This window comes from Armigeres subalbatus, chromosome 3 (assembly GCF_024139115.2).
Source record: "Armigeres subalbatus isolate Guangzhou_Male chromosome 3, GZ_Asu_2, whole genome shotgun sequence".
NCBI classification, from domain to species: Eukaryota; Metazoa; Arthropoda; class Insecta; order Diptera; family Culicidae; genus Armigeres; species Armigeres subalbatus.
In genome coordinates, this window is record NC_085141.1 from 245,460,400 (window position 1) to 245,479,573 (window position 19,174).

Genomic DNA, 19,174 nt, shown 5'->3' on the forward strand with positions numbered 1-19,174 from the left:
TGATTACATGCATTGAAAAAGCTCTGGAAAGTAAAATTAGTTGATTTTTTACAATTCTATAAAAAATAAACACGAGAGTGTCCATTATAGGAATATTTTGGGGGGTCCATAATAGGGAAGAAGAACGTCCCGAAACGAAACATGAAAATCAAATGAAGTGTCGACTATAGGGAAGCAATTTCCTATTATGGACCCCCAGGGGGTCTACTATAGGGCAAATTTAGTCCAACTTTACAATGTTAATTCCAAAGAATAACGTCGAGTATTTGAGTGTTTTTTGTATGTATCGTGAACAGGAGATGCAGAGCTTGATATTAGATATGACGCAAAATTAATATTTTGAAAATTTCTCATCCTTATGCCAGGAAGAGCAAAATTTCGCTACTAGGGGGTCCACTATTGGGCATTTTACCCTACTTCAACTCATAAAAATAAAGAAAATAGTGTTCGAACAATAACACGGATACAAATTTCATCCATTTGCTTCAAAAATATACATGTTTACTTCCAAAATGGTAAAATGTTTGAATCAAACATATTTATTTTTAAAACCAAATTAAATCCCTGTTTGTTTTATACGTACACTAGTGGGCAGCCCCTCGCTCGCTCTTGAAAAAGTAAACAAAAACTCGAGTTCGGATCGGATCCGATCGTAGGTCAATAGAGGAGCAGGAGCAAGCGTAGAATAATATGTTTTCTTGCTTCCAAATTGATGATAAGGATGTTTTTCAGGTACAGAAAGGTAAGTAAATGAAATATAAACGATTGGAATTATGAAATCTGGTAGTCAAATGCTACCAGAATATGAAAATTGGTAGAGTTGAAAAGAAAATATTATGAATGGCCAAACCAAAACAATAATTCCATGTTTGCTTCAAGCATTTAGCTGGTTGAAACAACTTGAAACGCACATTTGATTCAAAAGAAAGTTTTCGTTCGCTTCAAATGCAACAATATGTTTGATCCAAACATATTTATTTTTGATGCCAGAACAAACTGAATTATTGTTTGGATTTACCTAGAATATGTTTGTTTTTAACGTAGTTTTTTCTGCGTGAATACCGCGTAGGGGAGGACGGGGCAAGATCGCCACCCGCAAGATGAGCAACCCATAATTTTAACGTTATCATGCCTTTTTTCTCTAAATAACCCTCCACACTTGTAAACTATAGTCCAACAAAAGACTTAACATTAAAAAATATTATGAAAATGAAATGAATCTGAAACACAGATAAATTAGCAAAAGTTGATGAAAATTTGGTTTTTCTTATAAGAAATAGGCATTGAAAAATAAAGTTTTTGAAACATAAATATTTTTAAATGAAAATCTTGACTAAGTACACACATTATACATATGTCTTCAAAGAATATTGTAGGGCCATTTAAAATATTTACAGTTAAATGTTAGACCATGCTTAATTTGATTTGTATACTTCATCTCAGATGGGACAAGGAGCACCCCATTTTAAACAACCAAATAATACACAAACCTATTTTGTACAACCTACAATTAACCTTTCCCGTCAAAAATGTTTATTCGCTCAATCAATTCTTTATCTTATTCAAGGTCAACTTTCCCAAAGAACCTATATTTGTTTACGCCTCGTATTTTTAAATTTAAAATAAAAAATCGAAAAAGTACTGTTTTTCAAGATTGGCCTAACATTTTCCCGACTTTGAACGAACATCGGGTGAATTTCTCAGAACGGTTCACACGAGCAGCACTTTTCGGTCTTTGTTTTCAAATTTTAAAATAGTTAAAGGCTTCCAAAATTATGGGTTTTTCGGCAAAGTTGACCTTAGATAAGCCAGAGAATCGACTGAGACAATAAAATGATATACAAAAAGGTCAATTATGATTTACTATGCGCTGAATCTGTTGAGCGTGTGATTTTGATGGTATCAAAAACAGTTTTAATGTTTTAACATGGCCAGTGCGCATTAAAAAGCTATTTTTTTTATAATACCGTGCACGCACCATACTTTGCGCAGTTAAGGAAATGCAAAATTGAATCAAATCGTACAACTTACAGAAAGTAGCTATTTGCCTGAATTAGTTTCCATGATGTAGTATTATTATCATATTATTGTTTGAGAACTAAATTTGGTACAAAAATTTGAAATAAATAGTAAATTGAACTTCAAAGCAGACCCCTTATTATATGCCTGACTTTGCGCACATAACTTAGAAAATTGCTAACACGAAGCAAGCGTCTATCATATAATTTTTCATCCAAATTTTATTTTTTCAGCTTTTACTACTATTACAATTCATGTTCATTCCATTTGTAGGCATATTTGAGAATATGAGGATGCCCAGCATTATTTTCTTATGGTTCGACATACTTAGTATGTTTTCACGTCTGTTGGTGTATGTATTGTACAGCCTCATTTATGTACATTGGCCACAGCTAACAAAAGTTCTTTTTTGTGTAAACCCAATTCCGACGAGGTATATCGTAAATTGAAAATATCGAAGAAATACGAGTTGTGCGCAAAATTAGGTACACCGAATTGAAAAATTGTTCCTAACATTGCGCATCATAGGGTAACGATGGTATTTTGGACATCTGAATATTTTTTGGACTTTTGGCTGTATTTTGTTTATTTTGTTACATAAATATGGTTCGAATTGTGATAATGAACGAGGCAAAACAGACACATGATTCCTATTTATTTAACAAACGCTAAGTAGAAAAACACGCAAAATATAACTAAAAGTCCAAAATATATTCAAATGTCCAAAATACATCATTTACCCTATATTTAAACGAAAAATGTAAATAACAAACCAAATTCTCATGAGATGGCTTCAACAACGTTATAATTACACTGGATTTTGTTTATACACGATTTACATTTTTTTTTTTTCAATTTTGCACTCATCCTGAATGTTCAACGCATATTAATTATCATGTGATTTTTCTTTGATTTATTCTGGATTTTTTAAAACATGTTGTGAAGATTTTGGTGATAAGTTGAAGTCACAAGATCAAAAACACGAGCGAAAAAAAATCGTGTAAAAACAAAATCCTGTGTATTAGGTTCATGTTTAATCAGTTGTCAGCGAATGTAAAAATTTACAAAAAATACAGTTTTTCGGGTAGACCGTCACTTGTCATTCGTGCTAAGAACACGCCATTTTGGTAATTTTCACTGTTTTCAGTACAGCATCCATTCGCTAACTGGGCTAAAACATCAGTCCAGTTAACGAGCGCCGCTTTTTAACTGGGCTGTCAAGGAAATTTACAATGTATTGTTATGATCAATGTTTTACATGAAACGACAACAATATACCATTTAGACTCCCCTCGCAACCTAGTGTTTGTTTTTGTTTTTTGACGGATAACTGCTTTTTAACTGGGCTTTGGCCCAGTTAGCGAACGCCCAGTTATAAAATAAAGAAGTCCAGTTAAAAAGCGCCCAGTTAGCGAACTGTTGCTGTACAAGTTTCGACTATTAAAATGAAATATGTGTCATTTAACAGCGAAAAAATGTATATTGTAAACATGTATATTGTGCTGACAAGTTATAATTTTATTTTGAAATTCAATTTAAACGTATTCTATTACAAAAATAACCGCCAAATGCGCAAAGTTGGGTGCGTGCACGGTAGAGTAGAGTGGGGCAAGAGTACGCACTTAGTTTTCAATCGATCATGTGGCCCTTATGAAGCAAGCTTCTGCATATCAAATCAGTGTCGATGATTCATATACTCTTCCTTTATGTTACCCAGTGGAAAAAATATTGAAATTATTGAGATTCGTTTTAGTAGAACCCTTATTGCAAGACAAGTGAAAAACGCACTCTTACCCCACCGATGGGGTAAAAGTGCGCATCGGGTGGGGTAAGAGTACGCATTTATCCAATCATGTGCTTTACGTATATATTAACACAAATAAGAGTTAATAACATTTAATTGATGTTTAATGAGCATACATTAGGGAATGTTTAAAGATAACGTAACTCTTAAAGGGGGAGGGGGTGCACTTTCATTCGAAAAAATATTGTTTTTTTTTATATATACAAAAAACTACAGAGGTAAAAATATATATCAGGTTTCGCGTGGCGTATACAAAGGCATTTTCCTTAAAGAAAGTCCACCAATCACGTAACGTAAAATTTGGCCATTTCATCACCCCTCCGTTACACTATTTGTATGAATCCTCTAAAAATTATATGGATCGTCACACATCTCACAACCCCTCCCAGCTAAACTTTGCGTAATTTATGAATGTATCTTTTGATTAAATGAAATTATCATTTAGATGAAATTGTGTTTTCGTACTATGTTTAGGTGTTGTTGTCAACAAGTCCTAATACAATTTCATTATTTCTCTTCAGTGCTTTGTTCGCTAAGTCCTTTCTAACACCAAATTACTTCAACTTATTCTAAAAACTTGTGATAATTTCAAATTCTGTCCCTTTTTTCTTAGTTGTGGATCTTTACGCTTTGGAAGAAGTCTTATTTCGGCCGGAGATACGGGTTTGACTTGAAGATTCATATGCGTACTCTTGCCCCACCGGTTCCTGCGTACTTTTACCCCACAGTCCCAAAAAATATTCAAGTAATGGTTTTGACTTCTTGAAAAACAAACGGGATTGGTGTTCTGTACCATAAAGTACTCTATACAATAGGTTATCGAAATGGTATAATGTTCACCTGATTGAACGTATACCGTGGATAATCAAATTTCGGACACACTCAAACTTCGGACGCTTCAATTCGTATGGGAAATTTTCTGAAATATTTCATCGAAATGTTTCGCCAAGCTGGATCGGAAGGACTAATAGTTTTAGCTTATTTTAGTATAGTAACATTATAATAAGACTTGTTAAAACAATGCGATGAAATGATCAAAAGACAGTCTGAGCTGTCAGTGAGAATTGTTTTCAATTATTCTTCCCGGTACTGAGTAATCAGGTGTCCGAAGTTTGAATCTTCGTGTCCGAAATATGAATCCAACCCCGCCGGTGTCCGAGGTTTGAATCGAACACAAGCCGGACATTTTCATAAATTGCAAACATTATTCGCAATATATTGCTCATATTAAATACATAGTTCAAAGATGAATACTATACTTAGTGATTGCAATGGTGATTTGAACGTTGTGATTTGATATGTGAGTAAACAGGATGATTGTATATCAGAAAGTGCTTAAGCGTCCGAAGTTTGAGTTTGCACGGTATATGCGGTAATGAAATACTAGTTGCGGAAATCCAAATATTTTTAGCAAAATGACCAAAAAGTTATCTAACTCCATGTCTCCCTTGTTGTTTATTCAAATCGTTTACAATTACACATGATAATAGTTGGCCAGAATACCTGTCAAACTGATGCAGTGCTGCTAGTTTATCTTTTTTTATTACTTCAAAAAATCAAAAACGTACTCTTACCCCACGCGCACTCTTGCCCCACTCTACTCTATTGATGCTCTAATACATTTCAGTTGGAAAAAATGTTTCTAGAAGGGTGCCCTTCTTGCCCCATTGTATATTTGAACAAGTCCAAAAAAGGGTTTCTAGTCACATTTATCGGGATATCCGTTTTTTTGAAAATTCCATGTAAAATGTGTTCTACTTTACATTAAAAAAATGTTCCATTTTTTATTTTTGTTAGATTTGTTTGTTAAATTAGTAACCTATGGAATTAATAGATTAATAGTTTGTTCCTACACTAGCTACGAAGTAGACGTGCTTTTATTAAGAAGTAACTCATTAGATTATGGGCCCAGAGTTTCCATAGCAACAATATAACAAGTGCAAAATTGTTCAAGTGAAATGGCGCAGAAAGTGGAATCGGAAGCAGCAGCGTCATTCAAGCCGGAAGTAATGGACGTCAAGCAATAAATTCTGCTGTTGTCGATGATAGAGCGATTGCGTGGGCGCGAGAATTATACTTCGTGGGCGTTTGCAACCAAGATGATCCTGATACGTGAAGGTACTTGGGACGCTGTAGAACACGAAGGGGCGGATTTAGCCGATGGCCATTCGCTGAAAGCTCTAGCAACGATCTGCCTAAGACGATCCCCACCGATGTGTATCCAAATGAGTGTCGAAATGCGTTCATATTTTATTTATGCATTTGTTCTCGCACCGGTTGTTTCTATCAAGGTTGTTGAAGTGCAATCATGCTTCGCACCGGTGGTGAATATCCGGTTGCTATTGAGGCAAACACGGAAATAAATAAAATCAGGAAAAAAATATTATTTATTTTCAAATCTTTCAGAACGCGCTCCAACTTTTGTAATATAAATATGTGCGTAATGCATTTTGTGATTATCAGATTAGCTAGACACATATCTGCTAGGTGGCGCTAGCTTATATGCAATAATTTAGTGAGGTGGATATCTCGAGATCTATAAGACTTAGAAAGATTTTGTCTTCTACAAAGTTGTTCGGGTAGCCATAACATTTATGATGGAGACTAGTTTAGTTTGGAATTCATACGCATAGCGGCGCTAGTTAGGTTAAATATTTCTAAATCCGTTAGAGTTAGAAAGTGGCCATCTTCTACAAAGTTATCCGAATTATCTGTTAGGTTGGTTATTATGCAAGATTTAAAAGGGTAGTCAAAACCAGAAGTTTAGTTTGAAACCGCAATACTCATTGGCGCTTGAGTTGAGTCGAATCGAGTCAAGTACGAGACACTGAAGATGGTCTTACTGTAGTATCTGTCAAAGGTACAACCAAGTGGTGGAATTAAATGGAATTGTTCGAACTCGTCTTATGGCAAGTTACTTTGTAGAATACGGCAATATTCTTAAAATTCCAGATTTTGAGATATTTAACCTATCAGTTTATTTCTTATACACTAGCGCCGCTAATCGATTGTGTTTAAAACTAAACTTGCTTGCATCATGACGGTTTTCACCACCAGAACAACCTACGGAATACGGCAATATTCTAAAAATTTCAGTTTTTCAAATATCTAACCTAGCAGGTTATTTCTTATACACTAGCGCCACCAAGCGGTTATATCTTAATCTACACCTGCGTTGATCATACTAGTTTTGACCACCCGAACAACTTTGTAGAAGAAAAAATTACATATTTTGAGATACCTGACATTTCAGGTTAGTTCCAATACACTAGCGCCGCCAAGCGGTTGTATTATTAACTAAACTTGCTTTCGTCATGATGGTTTTAATCATCCGAACAATTTTGTAGAAGACGGCAATATTCTTAAGATTTCAACTATCGAAATATCTAACCTTTTAGGTTATTTCCAATTCACTAGCGCCGCCAAGCGGTTGTATCTCAAATTAAACTTGTTTTCATCATGATGGTTTTGACCACCCGAACAACTTTGTAGAAGACGCCAATATTCTAAAAATTCCAGATTTCGAGATATCTAACCTATGAGATTATTTCATATGCACTAGCGCCGCCAATCAGTTGAAATCCAAACTAAACTGACCTCCATCACAATGGTTTTGATGATGAGTTCCCGAACAATTTTTCAGCAGACGGCAGATTTTTTATTTATGGGTTACTTTATATTTCCGTGTGATGGTTTGGCAACGGTTGGAGCGGGTCGCCAAATTTGCCAACTCACTATTCACCGAAGGTTGCGTTTACATTTCCCAAACCCGTTTACCAACGACCGGGGCGAGTTCGCGTCATGATAGAGGTTGCTATTTTGGCTTTATTTACGCACTGGTGGGGATCGTCTAAGTATAGAACCTGTTAACTATAGTCTGGTTCAGCTGTGGCAGCATTTCTCCAGGGTGACCTTGCCGAGGAGGAGATTTATATGGTACAACCGGGGGAAGCCCATATGGCATAATGCCATTTGGCATAATGCCGTTTGGCATAAGACCGTTTGGCATAATGCCATTTGGCATAACGATTTAAATGTCTAAAGGCCATTTGGCATAAAGACAATTTGGCATAACGACCATTTGGCATAATTTGTTGGGTACCTCGAGGCCATTTGGCATAACGACCGTTTGGCATAATGACCATTTGGCATAATCCTCGAAAAATGAATTAAAGACAACGGGCCGTTTAGCAAAACTACCATTTGGCACAAAAAAGGTTAATCGTAGAAATATATCGACATTGCTGTTTCATAAGGGCGAAAGTCGCAAACGTAAACATTGACTTCTTCTGCTGATTCCAGGAAGATTAAAGACTTCTGGCGATATTTTCCACTTCTGTTTGATAGAAGGCGCGGAGCGCCACCAGTTCCAAGTGGTTGTTACCTGGGAGCGGTCCTAGTTGTTGAGAAATTTGCAAGAAAAGGCATTGTTTACGATTGCGAGTATGCATTTGCCCGGGATGAAGCAAAAAAGAAGATGACTTCTTCTAAAAGTACGCATTTGCCCGGGATGAAGCAACAGAGTAGATGACTCCTTTGTATTTACCCGGAATGAGGCAAAAGAGTAAATGATTCATTTCTTAAAAATACGCGTTTGCCCGGGATGAAGCAAAAGAGTAGATGACTCCTTCTTTAAAAGTACGCATTTGCCCGGAATAATGCAAAAGAGTAGATGTCTCCTTCTTTAAAAGTATGCATTTGCCCGGGATGAAGCAAAAAAGAAGATGACTCCTTCTTTAAAAGTACGCATTTACCCGAAATAAGGCAAAAGAGTAGATGACTCCTTCTTTCGAAATACGCATTTGCCTGGGATGAAGCAAAAGAGTAGATGACTCCTTCTTTCAAAGTACGCATTTACTCGGAATAAGGCAAAGTAAGCCACGAAGCAACTCATAAGCAGGATCAGAAGCAGCACGGCGAACCACGGAAAATATGCCAATATTCATTAGTCTAAGTTTGAAGACTAAGGACAACTCTTTGTATAACATATATCAGATTAAACTGTACTTCTTTGTATTTTTATCCCGAGCCATTTTTTTAATCCCATTTTTTGGTTGCCACCCGTTAGGAGTAAAAGTAAATCACTCCTTAAAATACGCGTATGCCCAGAAAAAGGCAATAATACAGATATAAATTGAGCTTCTTCCTAGAGTTTTTATAATTATTATTTTTTCAAATCAACTGAAGTGGGTGGAAATTTTCAAGCATCAGCTTATGGATAAATTTCACATGAAAGATCTCGGCGAGGCAAACCATTAGGATCTCAAAAAGAAATGAAACTGTTGAACTGGACCAGCAGAGTTATATCGAAGAGCTGCTTCATCGTTTTAATATGGTTGATTGTAATCCGGCGACAACCCCAGCTGATGCAAGTCAACGTTTGAACAAACTAATTTATTTAATCTATTAATTTCATAGGTTACTATAATGTAACATCCCTCCTTTTGGAGCTGGAACAGATTTCGTGAGAACATCCGCCTTCTGTTGTTTTGATCCAACGTGGTTGATTTCAATTTTCTTCATTTGGAGTTGTTCCCTTACGAAATGGTGTCTCAAATCGATATGTTTGCTTCTGGGTGAGTAGCCAATCTCATTTTCCGCCAAACAAATTGCGCTGCGATTATCGCAAAACATTGGGATCGGTTGCTCTATTCCAAAAATCCAACACTAGGCCTAGGTATTTCCCTTCATCGGATTCTACTTCGTGACCACAGGCAATAATTTTACTGCTCGGAAAATGTCTTTGGCTCCGTCGGTTTATGAAATAGATAGCTTGTCTTTTGTTCAGGTTGTTTTTAATTTTCCACTGGCTTTGGAACCCCTCGAGTGGATTCTGAGCAGCTTGCAGGCTGGTTATCACTTTGTTTAGGTATGAGTCCGTAGCTGCGAATGCTGTGTCGTCTGTGAAGATAAAATAGTGTACCCTATCCATCATTACAACATCGGCCGTGAAGATCCTTGTGGTACCCCACATGGAATACTTTTCATTTCATAAAGGTTCCTGTTTACGTTAACCTGGTAAGTACGATGTTTTAAGAAATTTTGACGAGAATTGTTGGAAAACCAGCGACAGCCATCTTGTGGAGTATTGCATCTTGACACACGGAATCATAGACCATTTCCACATCCAGCAACATCATGCCGGATGACTGTTGCGTAGTTAGTCCAGATTTTACTTTCTTAATTATAGTCGAATCAGCTGGGGGTGTGTACCTAGAGTGTCCACGCCTAAAACCAAATTGCTGATTTGGAATTAATTGCGATGTCTCGATTTGTCGCTCCAACAACTTGTTAATAGTCGGGAGCAAATTTATTGGTCGGTAATTTATTTTTTCACCGTAATGGTAGGCTGTATTTGCATTTCTTGCGAAGCGTCTATGTCATTTTCCACATTCTGTCTTCCCCGGTGTCCAACGTACTGATATCTTTGCCGAACCTCTTGAGACGGGCTGAGCACATTCCGTCCGAATGCAATTGTTCAAGGATTGAACAACAACTTCGAAGAACGGATCTCTTGTTCTAGTTTTTCACTGTTTTTCACGACGATTTCTAAGGATGATCAAACCCTTGGTATGATACTAGATTTCCGGTACAGCATAGGCTCAGACAGGTATTTTTGGTACTGCTACATTCTCCGCTTGAATGATGGTAATGGAGAAAAAATCAATTGCAGCATCTATTTAGGCCGTAACGAGTGGTACAACTAGACTATTGTTGACGGTACTCTGGAACCTGGGCCAGTCGGCAGTGCACTTTCTTTTCGGGTAACGTTGAAATTGATCTACCTACCTCGATCTACTACCTCGTTGCAGTATGCCTGCGCTCAAAACTCTCGACGGTGTACAACACGCGTCGAAGTCGGACGCCGCGGCTTAACATTAAGCGGCTATAAGACGGTAGACTAGCCCAAGAATACGCGCAGCAGCTGAAAGTGGCACTCCCAACGGAAGAGCAGTTAGGCGCAGCGTCTCTTGAAGATGGGTGGAGAGATATTCGATCCGCCATTGGTAGCAGCGCAACCGCTGCACTTAGCACGGTGCCCCCGGATCAGAGAAACGACTGGTATGACGGCGAATGTGAGCAGTTTAAGGAAGAGAAGAATGCAGCATGGGCGAGATTGCTGCAATACCGCACGAGTGCGAACGAGGCACGATATAAACAGGCGCGGAACAGACAAAACTCGATTTTCTGGATCGAGACCATGAAGAGACGGAGCAACTGTACCACGCTAAAAACACACGAAAGTTCTATGAGAAGTTGAACCGTTCACGTAAGGGCCACGTGCCACAGCCTGATATATGTAAGGACATAAACGGGAACCTTCTTACAAACGAGCGTGAGGTGATCCAAAGGTGGCGGCAGCACTACGAATAGCACCTGAATGGCGATGTGGCAGAGGAAGATGGCGGTATGGTGATGGACCTGAGGAAACGCGCGCAGGACATAATTCTGCCGGCTCCGGATCTCCAGGAAATCCAGGAGGAGATTGACCGGTTGAAGAACAACAAAGCCCCTGGGGTAGACCAATTACCAGGAGAGCTATTTAAACACGGTGCTGAGGCACTGGCTAGAGCGCTGCACTGGGTCATTACCAAGATTTGGGAGGAGGTCATTGCGGAAGTGTTGCCAATCGCTATCATGTTTAACATCAGGGAAGTAAATCGCTACTATCTTGATTTTTCTGACCAGGTGGATTCCGATTGCTTCGATTACTTTCATGGAAATATCGATCTGCTCAATTACAGTCGCCTCTCCACATCTCGATATTGAAGGGACCATCGAGATAGGGAGAGATCGAGGAATGGAAGAAAAATTGAAATGGGTACTAGATCCAAAAAAGCTAGTTGCTATGAAAAACAACAACAAAACAAATGTCGTTTCCTGTTGTTGATTTGTTTGTTATTGTTCAAAGATGGTCTAGTAGCCTAAAAATTTGAACATATCGACATAAGGAGAGTGAATCCTGAGCAAAATATGATCAGAACACATCGAGATAGAGAGATATCGAGATAGGGAGGTTATCGAGATGTAGGAAGCTTAAATGTATGTAGATTGAAGGGACTGAGGAAAACATCGACATAGGGAGAGATATCGAGATAAAGAACATCGAGATGTATGCAGGGTGGCCACTGAAATTCGATTTTCAAATTCCCGGTTTTTTCCCGCTTTTCCCGGTAAATTTTGACAAATTTTCCCGGTTTTTATTTAACTTGCCATGTAGTTAGTGTCAACCGGCATTTAATCAACATAGTAATACCACAATAACACCTAATTACAATGGTTTTATTCTTTTCTTAGCTGCAAAACTTTCGTAAATATTTTTTCTTGGTTGCAAAACTTTCGAGGCAATGGACATTGCATGCACTATAGGATTTCGGGCGGTCATTAATCGAAAATGTCATGTCTTCCGAATTATTTTAAAATATTTTCTCTCCATTGTCAATACTCTAATTAAGAGAAATTCTGAATTTGAAGTCTCTAGGTGCACTAGTTCCAAAGATATAAGGTGGCAAAGTCAGAAATGGGTAAAAAAGTTAGCAAATTTTCTGAAAAAATATTTTATTTTCAACTATTTATTGAAATATTTTTTAAATGTTTTTTCTTCAATGTTAATACATCATTACAAAGGTTATTGTATAAGCTTTTAAATGGTGTGCAACACTAATGGTTACACTGTGAAAAAATTGAAAAAATGCGGAAGCAATATTTTTTTCCAAAAACGACGCTATTTTCAACTTTGATAGTGAAGAACTTTTTTTTCCTCAGGAATCCCCGGGTTCTTTTATGATACACATCAAGGACAAAGCTTCGACTAAAATGTCCCGAAAAATTGTCAACTAACTCAGCGCGAAGAATTGAGGTGATGTCTGTATGTGTGTGCATGCGCGTCTGTATGTATGTGCGCAAAAGAACGCAATCGCCATTTAGACACTTATTTGTGTCCGATTTTCTCGCAACAAGTTTCATTCGACGGGAAATCTAGTCCCATCGTTTCCTATTGAAAATGGGTCAGACTGAACTATGCGCTCAAAGGGTATGGTCAAAATACATTTATTGGTAATAACTTCGACTTTATTTATAACCATTTGAGCTCATTTAATTAACTTTTCAAAGGAGTAATGAATAAAACCCCCAATGCAATGCAGCACAACGGTAACGGAAGGATTTAACAGTTCGCTCATATATTTCCTGTCAAATTTTACCGTTTCCGTCGCCATTCCGCTGAAATGCGTTTGGGGCTTGAGTGGTTTGAGTCATTCTCTAAACCTAATTTTCTGAGCTATTCATTAGCTACTGATGGAGAACTAAATATGAGATTTCATAATATGTAAATATTTATAAATCTCCTGGAATCAATAATTCCCGACATGTTTATTGCAAAAGTAAAGACGAACAATATCTTAGTTAGAACGGAGCGTATGAAATTCCTGCTAGTGTTCATGAATGTCTGGCTAATGGTAGGGAAATATTTATTCACTCATCTACACTTTGAGGTTCACTGGCTGAACAACCAGCGGAAAGTCAATATAAACAGTTGAAGAAATTTAGAACTCATAATGCAAGAAAATGATCAAGAGAGGCAAATGTTGACATTTTCCTTCGTGCCTTACATGAATCAGATCCATTTTAAGCTCGATTTGGATAACGAGGAGACGTTGGAAAAAATTTTCACTTAGTTATTCTTATGCCATGCGTAATTTTGTAATATTTGAAGATTTTCAAAAGTTCTTTATCTTCTAATACTTTAGATGAATTTATCTCATCTTCCATCGTTGATGGAATTGAAGAAAATATCATTGAAGACTTAAACCTTGACACAGAAAAAGAATGATGCTGTATATAACTTGTAGAAATCATGAAAACAAATCAAAAGTAATTCAAATAGTGTTGTTATTTAAATTAAAAGAATTTTGCTTTTCGGAAGAATGGAGCATTCTTACATTCCACAATGAATGTCCACATTTTTTGAGAATATATTAATCTCATTTTTGAATAACTTGTACACGTAAAAATGTCATGGGATTGCGATTTCTAATTTGCTAATACCCTTTTTCAAAAGTTATTTTCAATTCTGATTATTTGATTAACATTTAATGCTTTATGATCCTTCAGATCCTAGTACTTTGTCAAACAAATTGTTCTAAATACAAATTGTGAGGCATGAGAGTGAGAACAAAAAATATCACGGAATGTCATGAAATTAATGTCATTTAACATGATCGCCGCCATAATGTCCATAAATTGCTGAACTTAGTTTTGTACAGCCCCTTCCTTCTCCTTAAGAAAACGCACGAAATTTCAACTTCCCAAATAGGTTTGCTTTGTCACGTTAATCGAACCTATGAAAAAAATAATTACGTAATTCATAGACGATCCCCAAAGGGGGGGGGGTTGGAAATTGTATATTCATGCTATTTCGACCATACACAGCTAAAACTAAGTGGAAAATCACTTTAAAAGTCCAATTTTATTTTTGACCGCTCGCTTGTATGGGGATCCCCCATAGTGGCATGGCAGTCTAGTTCTGGTTCCTTCTTCTTATGGCATAATGTTCACAGAAAGCAGAAAAAACGTATTCTACGTATAGTATCTTACAGTATCGCCAACATATTTTAATGTACAGCTCTAGGTTTTATCTTATTCAGACTAATAGCAGACCTGACGAACTTCGTTTCGCCTAAAATTGATTTTTTCTCTGATTCGCTCTCGAGTTATGCTTAAATTTCTGTTTCATTTGTATAGGAGTCCCCTTTCCTGAAGCGGACGGGGTTTCAAACCACCACAAAACATTTCTTCCTTCCAAAACCTCCACATGCCAGATTTGGTCCCATTTGCTTGATTAGTTCTCGAGTTATGAAGAAATTGGTGTTTCATTTGATGGGAGCCCCTTTCCAGGCGAGGAGGGTCTCGAACCATCTTAAGAACCTTCCCGGCCCCAAAAACCCTCCATACAAATTTTCACGCCGTTCGGTTAAGTAGTTTCCGAGTCTATAAGGTTCAGACAGACAGAAATTCATTTTATGTATATATATTTTAAAGAATACCTTCCTGAAAAACTGATTAAGCTTTTCAAACTATCGCAAAAGTATGTGAGAAACGGGTGCTTAGGGCCATCTTTGTAGGTGTGCAGGAAGACGGTGATTGGCGGCGAAGGATGAACCACGAGCTCGCCCATCTCTACGACGAGCCCAGTATCCAGAAGGTAGCTAAACCGGAATCGTACGATGGGCAGGGCATGTTGCAAGAATGTCGAACAGCAACCCTCCAAAGATAGTTTTCGCTTCAGATCCAGCAAGTACAAGACCATGTGGAGCACAGCGAGCGAGGTGGATTGACCAGGTACAGAACGATTTGGCGAGCGTGGGCGCATTCGAAGATGAGATGCGGCCTCAGACTGTGTATTGTGGCGTCAAATTATTGATTCAGTGTTATCTGTTTACATTTTTAATTTATTTAGCTTACATCTATCTGTTTAGATGTAAGCTAAATAAATTAAATGAATGTGAGGAAAGACACAATTATCTCTAATAAAATGAATCAAATTAAATCGATGTGTTTGAGTTAGAGAACTAAGCAATGAAGTAAGTGTATAACCGCATCATAGTTATTGGTTTACTAAATATCCACAAAATTATAAAACAACTAATATGCATTCTAACCCAGGTTTAACCAGAAATTTTTGTTTCCGATCAAGATCATTATTTTTTATGATTCGTAATTAAGTCAATTTTACATTTTGATTTCTAGAATTTGTTTTAATCAGTTTTCTATCTATTTAAATAGAATCTTGATTTTATTATTAAAAAGTTCAACGTTCAACGCTTCCATTCAATATTAGCATATTCGAATTATCGAAGTGTTGAAACTTATTCCCGTTGGAACTTATTTCTCATGTAACAAGTTAAAAACATATTTTAGAGTATATCCGTATATCTTTCACCATCATAACCTTTTATATTGTATTGGGTTGAAAAAAAAAACTAAAATAAAGATATTTTACTCTTCAAAATATTCACGGATACAAATTTCATCCATTTGCTTCAAAAATATACATGTTTATTTCCAAAATGGTAATATGTTTGAATCAAACATTTTTATTTTTAAAACCAAATTAAATCTCTGTTTGTCGGAAGTCAACAGAGGAGCAGGAGCAAGAGTGAATCATATGTTTTCTTGCTTCCAAATTGATGATAAGGATGTTTTTCAGGTACAGAAAGGTAAGTAAATGAAAAATGAATGTTTGGAATAGTGAAATCTGGTAGTCAAATGCTACCAGAATATGAAAATTGGTAGAATTGATAAGAAAATATTATGAGTGGTCGAACCAAAACAATAATATCCATGTTTGCTTCAAACATTTAGCTGGTTGAAACAACTTGAAACGCACATTTGATTAAAAAAAAAGTTTTCGTTCGCTTCAAATGCAACAATATGTTTGATCCAAACATAGTTATGTTTGATGCCAGAACAAACTGAATTTATGTTTGGATTTACCTAGAATATGTTTGTTTTTAACGTAGTTTTTTCTGCGTGTTACAGACACAATCACGAAGTATCAAGGCAAGCTTGGACATTAAAAGTATTACTTTAAGTTGAATACATTCATTTAATAGAATTAATATTTCGATATTCGATTTTATGTTTGCCTCATAACACAATGTGTATAAAATGTCACTCGAAATTGATATCAAACTGAGCTAGTGACAACACAAACTGGATTCAGAAAAAAAGATCTACTTAATGTTTGTACCTCATGGACTACATGGACTAAAGATTAGAAAGCGACTAAGCGAGTAATGAACATTAAAGAGAAAATCATTTGCTAATATCAACTTCATAAAAACTTTGAAGAATTTTGAATTTGTTTGACGAAAATTTGTTTTTCCCGGTACAGGTCCTAAATTCCCGGTTTTTCCCGCTTTTTTTCCCGGTGACTTCAATTTCCCGTCTTTTTCCCGCTTTTCCCGTTTTTCCCGGTTCGGTGGCCACCCTGTGTATGTATTAGTTTTTTCTTTATTGATAACATTACATCTGCATCCGTGCGGTTTCTATCCATTCGAAGAAAGACAGTGGTGATTTGGGTAAAAGAATGAATTTGCAGATTTGAGCCATGTTTCAGTTATGGCAGCCATATGAGCAATTTCACTTGTGCTAAACTTTCGAATCTATTTCTCACAGTGAACACCGTCAAAGTTTTTGGTGTTCACGCCATTCGCGAAGTCGTACCCGATGTTCTTGGTGTTAAAGCCTGAATCAGGTGACAGGGTGAGCATCCAAGCTAGTCTCACATGGCGCGTAAAGGGTGAGCAGAGCACCCAAGTAAGAGAGCAAGAGCTTCAGGGTGTGTCAGAGAGAGCATTCAAGTGAGCCTCATACGGGATGAGTGCCTCTGCGAGTGTGAATGAGCGAGTACTGCCTATCCCCCAGAAGTGATGCTGGGAGGCAGTTCCTGGGGAAATAACGGCGGAGCCCAAGATTAATTTAGTCGGTATTACCTGGCACTGGTAACTTGGCAACTACTAAGCACGCGTGCTGGGTCGTGCGTAAATGCATTCTCCCTTGAAAGAAAAATACCCTAGGACTACAGATTACGAGTTATTTTTTTGTTAAAAAGATAAATCAAAATGTTTTTTGTTTTGAGGCATTGAGGATTCGCCTTAGGCGACCCATCTTGCCCCATCCTACCTTACCTATACGAGAATGGAAATAAACCTTCACTCGAAAACACATTAAAACATTTTACAAGATTGCAGTACTACCGCATTTTAAGATTCTTAGATTTGACCCAAGTTAGTTACATCTACAGTGTAGATTCTACACAGCTAGAAAAAAGTTTTAAATTTAAGTTCGCTGGTTCAGTATGGGAAGCCAAAATAAGGTAGCTTTTGTAAACATAATATTACCCACGAGTAAATAATAGAGTTTCCATCCCGGGACAAAAAATCCCGGGATTTAGGAAAATTGGGGATTTCCCGATTCCCGGGATATTATTTTTGAAATCCCGAAAATCCCTGTTACTGTTTCATTTCCGTTTCGCAAACAGTGTAATTTCTCTTCTTACAAAAGTTATTTGTTTTGAACGCGAAACCCAACTTAGGTGATAAACTCATATCATATTTTTATACCTTCCATCAGATATGATTTTTTTTCCAAGTTTGTTTATTTGGTAGGCTCAGGCATGTACACGGAGCCAAGGTTCTTTGTGATGCACAATCGATATCATCTTATTTTTAAAATAGTAAGAGAGGAACAGACCTGAAAATATCGAAGATAGAACACATTTACAAAAAATATTAGATTCCCATACACCACTCAATGGAGGGCTGCTGACTGATACTTTTTCCAGCAGCTACAGCTCTCTATTAATTAAACGACAATTGTATTGTATTAAATATCTACAGTACAAGATCAGCTACATCTATTTGGCGCCTGCTTCCTACCCATCTCCCGTCTACAGCGAGAATGTGTTGTGCACACTAACTGATATTCGTCTTGCCAATCTCCTCGCGCCGCCCAACATTTAGTTAGTCTTCCTGAGCTTCTTGCCTCCAACACAATTCTTGATCCAATTCATGAACTTCCAATCGAAGTTCGCTATTAACCCCATTATCGTTATATTATCGAACTCCGATAATAATTGAGTTGATTCATCTTTATCGCAGCAAGCGATTACGTAGAACACAATTAACTTTATCGGCGATAACGATAAATTAACGATTAACATCAAGATTAGGAAGCGATCTGTTCAAGATTAGGAAGAATTGCAGCTCTTGGCAAAAGTATCAATTAGTAGTCTGCCATGGTATTGTGTTTTCTTTGTCTACTGCGCATCTTCCATCTTTCGTCACTAGTATATTGAATAGAGCTTGCTGACGTTTACTCACCCTTATCTTTCAAGCGCATATGGGGAGGATAGGATTTGTGAATCCTATCCACTCTTTGCGCGTGCAAGAGAAAGATGATTAAACGTCAGCAAGCCTTATGTAATCCCAGCAGCTGTCTAAACCCAATGCATATTCAAAACAATGCAAACAGTCAGGCCGACTTCATCCGCTAGCGAACCCTTCTTCTCGGACTCGGCGATCATATATTCCAAAAGGGTACTCTACCTTCCGAGAAAAACGTGAATATTATTTGCTTCTTGAAGTCGTTTTTTTTTTAAAGAATCGATTCAAATTAGAATTGAATTGAGTTCCAATTTGAAATCTGTATTATCTGGCCTTTCTAAAATATGAACTTTGCCCCTGAACATTGAATAAAATCGTTTTTAAATCAAAAAATAAGTTTTCTAAGGAAACATCGAAAAATCCCGGGATCCCGGGATTTCCCGGGATATACGAACAAGTTCAT

At 37.1% G+C, this 19,174-nt stretch overlaps 1 protein-coding gene across 1 annotated transcript in view; it reads right to left on the reverse strand.

Annotated features, from left to right (window-relative positions):
• Positions 1 to 19,174, reverse strand: part of LOC134222841 (protein argonaute-2-like) — a 93,962-nt gene that overhangs the window by 26,066 nt on the left and 48,722 nt on the right.